Here is a 4,696-nt window from a genome sequence, read left to right on the forward strand (position 1 = left end):
AGTGGTGCCAGTGCACTCTCTGGAATCACTGCAGTGCATCCCCAGTAGTGCCAGTGCACTCTCTGGACTCACTGCACTGCATCCCCAGTGGTGCCAGTGCACTCTCTGGACTCACTGCATTGCATCCCCAGTGGTGCCAGTGTACTCTCTGGACTCACTGCACTGCATCACCAGCGGTGCCAGTGCACTCTCTGGACTCACTGCAGTGCATCCCCAGTGGTGCCAGTGCACTTTCTGGAGTCACTGCATTGCATCCCCTTTTGTGCCAGTGCACTCTCTGCACTCACTGCACTGCATCCCCAGAAGTGCCAGGGCACTCTCTGGACTCACTACACTGCATCCCCAGTGGTTCCATTGCACTCTCTGGACTCATTGCATTGGATCCCCAGTGGTGTCAGTGCACTCTCTGGACTCAGTGCAGTGCATCCCCAGTGGTGCCAGTGCACTCTCTGGACTCACTGCACTGCTTCCCCACTGGTGCCAGTGCACTCTCTGGACTCAGTGCACTGCATCCCCAGTGGTGCCAGTGCACTCTCTGGAGTCACTGCACTGCATCCCCAGTGGAGCCAGTGCACTCTCTGGACTCACTGCACTGCATTCCCAGTGGTGCCAGTGCACTCTATGGACTCACTGCACTGCATCCCCAGTGGTGCCAGTGCACTCTCTGGACCCACTGCAGTGCATCCCCAGTGGTGCCAGTGCACTCTCTGGACTCAGTGAACTGCATCCCCAATGGTGCCAGTGCACTCTCTGTAGTCACTGCACTGCGTCCCCAGTGGTGCCAGTGCACTCTCTGGACTCACTGCAGTGTATCCCCTGTGGTGCCAGTGCACTCTGTGGACTCACTGCACTGCATCCCAGTGGTGCCAGTGCACTCTCTGGACTCACTGCACTGCATCCCCAAGGTGCCAGTGCACTCTCTGGACTCAACTGCACTGCATCCCCAGTGGTGCCAGTGCACTCTCTGGACTCACTGCAGTGCATCCCCAGTGGTGCCAGTGCACTCTCTGGACTCACTGCACTTCATCCCCAGTGGTGCCAGTGCACTCTCTGGACTCACTGCATTGCATCACCAGTGGTGCCAGTGCACTCTCTGGACTCACTGCACTGCATCCCCAGTGGTGTCACTGCACTCTCTGGACTCACTGCACTGCATCCTCAGTGGTGCCAGGGCACTCTCCAGACTCACTGCAGTGCATCCGCAGTGGTGCCAGTGCACTCTTTCGAGTCACTGCAGTGCATCCCCAGTGGTGCCAGTGCACTCTCTGGACTCACTGCACTGCATCCCCAGTGGTGCCAGTGCACTCTCTGGAATCACTGCAGTGCATCCCCAGTGGTGCCAGTGCACTCTCTGGACTCACTGCATTGCATCCCTAGTGGTGCCAGTGCACTCTCTGGACTCACTGCACTGCATCACCATTGGTGCCAGTGCACTCTCCGGACTCACTGCAGTGCATCCGCAGTGGTGCCAGTGCACTCTTTTAAGTCACTGCAGTGCATCCCCAGTGGTGCCAGTGCACTCTCTGGACTCACTGCACTGCATTCCCAGTGGTGCCAGTGCACTCTCTGCACTCACTGCACTGCATCACCAGTGGTGCCACTGCACTCTCTGGACTCACTGCAGTGCATCCCCAGTGGTGCCAGTGCACTCTCTGGACTCACTGCACTGCATCCCCAGTGCTGCCAGTGCACTCTCTGGACTCACTGCAGTGCATCCCCAGTGGTGCCAGTGCACTCTCTGGACTCACTGCAGTGCATCCCCAGTGGTGCCAGTGCACTCTCTGGACTCACTGCACTGCATCCCCAGAGGTGCCAGTGCACTCTCTGGACTCACTGCACTTCATCCCCAGTGGTGCCAGTGCACTCTCTGAACTCACTGCATTGCATCCCCAGTGGTGCCAGTGCCCTCTCTGGACTCACTGCACTGCATCCCCAGTGGTGCCACTGCACTCTCTGGACTCACTGCAGTGCATCACCATTGGTTCCAGGGCACTCTCCGGACTCACTGCAGTGCATCCACAGTGGTGCCAGTGCACTCTTTCGATTCACTGCACTGCATCCCCATTAGTTCCAGTGCATTCTCTGGACTCATTGCAGTGCATCCCCAGTGGTGCCAGTGCACTCTCTGGACTCACTGCACTGCATCCCCAGTGGTGCCAGTGCACTCTCTGCACTCACTGCACTGCATCCCCAGTGTTCCCCGAGCACTCTCTGGACGCACTGCAGTGCATCCCCAGTGGTGCCAGTGCACTCTCTGGACTCACTGCAGTGCATCCCCAGTGGTGCCAGTGCACTCTCTGGACTCACTGCACTGCATCCCCAGTGGTGCCACTGCACTCTCTGGACTCACTGCACTGCATCACCATTGGTGCCAGGGTACTCTCTGGACTCACTGCAGTGCATCCGCAGTGGTGCCAGTGCACTCTTTCGATTCACTGCACTGCATCCCCATTAGTTCCAGTGCATTCTCTGGACTCATTGCAGTGCATCCCCAGTGGTGCCAGTGCACTCTCTGGACTCACTGCACTGCATCCCCAGTGCTGACAGTGCACTCTCTGGACTCACTGCAGTGCATCCCCAGTGGTGCCAGTGCACTCTCTGGACTCACTGCAGTTCATCCCTAATGGTGCCAGTGCACTCTCTGGACTCACTGCAGTGCATCCCCAGTGGTGCCAGTGCACTCTCTGGACTCACTGCACTGCATCCCCAGTGGTGCCAGTGCACTCTCTGCACTCACTGCACTGCATCCCCGGTGTTCCCAGAGCACTCTCTGGACTCACCGAGGTGCATCCCCAGTGGTGCCAGTGTACTCTCTGGACTCACTGCACTGCATCCCCAGTGGTGCCAGTGCACTCTCTGGACTCACTGCAGTGCAGCCCCTGAGGTGCCCGGGTACTCTCTGGACTCACTGCAGTGCATCCCCAGTGGTGCCAGTGCACTCTCTGGAATCACTGCAGTGCATCCCCAGTGGTGCCTGTGCACTCTCTTGAGTCACTGCACTGCATCCCCAGTGTTGCCAGTGCACTCTCTGGACTAACTGCACTGCATACCCAGTGGTGCCAGTGCACTCTCTGGACTCACTGCACTGCATCCCGAGTGGTTCCAGTGCCCTCTCTGGATCACTGCACTGCATCACCATTGGTGCAAGGGCACTCTCCGGACTCACTGCAGTGCATCCCCAGTGCTGACAGTGCACTCTTTCGAGTCACTGCACTGCATCCCCAGTAGTGCCAATGCATTCTCTGGACTCACTGCAGTGCATCCCCATTGGTGCCAGTGCAGTCTCTGGAGTCACTGCAGTGCATCCCCAGTGGTGCCAGTGCCCCCTCTGGACTCACTGCACTGCATCCCCAGTGCTGACCGTGCACTCTCTGGACTCACTGCACTGCATCCCCAGTGGTGCCAGTGCACTCTCTGGACTCAGTGCACTGCTTCCCCAGTGGTGCCACTGCACTCTCTGGACTCACTGCAGTGCATCCCCAGTGGTGCCAGTGCACTCTCTGGACTCACTGCACTGCATCCCCAGTGGTGCCAGTGCACTCTCTGGACTCACAGCAGTGCATCCCCAGTGGTGCCAGTGCACTCTCTGGACTCACTGCAGTGCATCCCCAGTGGTGCCAGTGCACTCTCTGGACTCACTGCACTGCATCCCCAGAGGTGCCAGTGCACTCTCTGGACTCACTGCACTTCATCCCCAGTGGTGCCAGTGCACTCTCTGGACTCACTGCATTGCATCCCCAGTGGTGCCAGTGCACTCTCTGGACTCACTGCACTGCATCCCCAGTGGTGCCACTGCACTCTCTGGACTCACTGCACTGCATCACCATTGGTGCCAGGGCACTCTCCGGACTCACTGCAGTGCATCCGCAGTGGTGCCAGTGCACTCTTTCGAGTCACTGCAGTGCATCCCCAGTGGTGCCAGTGCACTCTCTGGACTCACTGCACTGCATCCCCAGTGGTGCCAGTGCACTCTCTGGACTCACTGCAGTGCATCCCCAGTGGTGCCAGGGCACGATCTGCACTCATTGCACTGCATCCCCGGTGTTCCCAGAGCACTCTCTGGACTCACCGAGGTGCATCCCCAGTGGTGCCAGTGCACTCTCTGGACTCACTGCAGTGCAGCCCCTGAGGTGCCTGTGCACTCTCTTGAGTCACTGCACTGCATCCCCAGTGGAGCCAGTGCACTCTATGGACTAACTGCACTGCATCCCCAGTGCTGACAGTGCACTCTCTGGACTCACTGCACTGCATCCCCAGTGGTGCCAGTGTATTCTCTGGACTCAGTGCACTGCTTCCCCAGTGGTGCCACTGCACTCTCTGGACTCACTGCAGTGCATCCCCAGTGGTGCCAGTGCACTCTCTGGACTCACTGCACTGCATCCCCAGTGGTGCCAGTGCACTCTCTGGTCTCACTGCACTGCATCCCCAGTGGGGCCAGTGCACTCTCTGGACTCACTGCAGTGCATCCCCAGTGGTGCCAGTGCACTCTCTGCACTCACTGCAGTGCATCCCCAGTGGTGCCAGTGCACTCTCTGGACTCACTGCACTTTATCCCCAGTGGTGCCAGTGCACTCTCTGGACTCACTGCACTGCATCCCCAGTGGTGCCAGTGCACTCTCTGGACTCACTGCAGTGCATCCCTTGTGGTGCCTTTGCACTCTCAGGACTCACTGCACTGCATCCCCAGTGGTGCCAG

Source organism: Anser cygnoides, unplaced genomic scaffold, assembly GCF_040182565.1.
Source record: "Anser cygnoides isolate HZ-2024a breed goose unplaced genomic scaffold, Taihu_goose_T2T_genome scaffold_49_1, whole genome shotgun sequence".
NCBI classification, from domain to species: domain Eukaryota; kingdom Metazoa; phylum Chordata; class Aves; order Anseriformes; family Anatidae; genus Anser; species Anser cygnoides.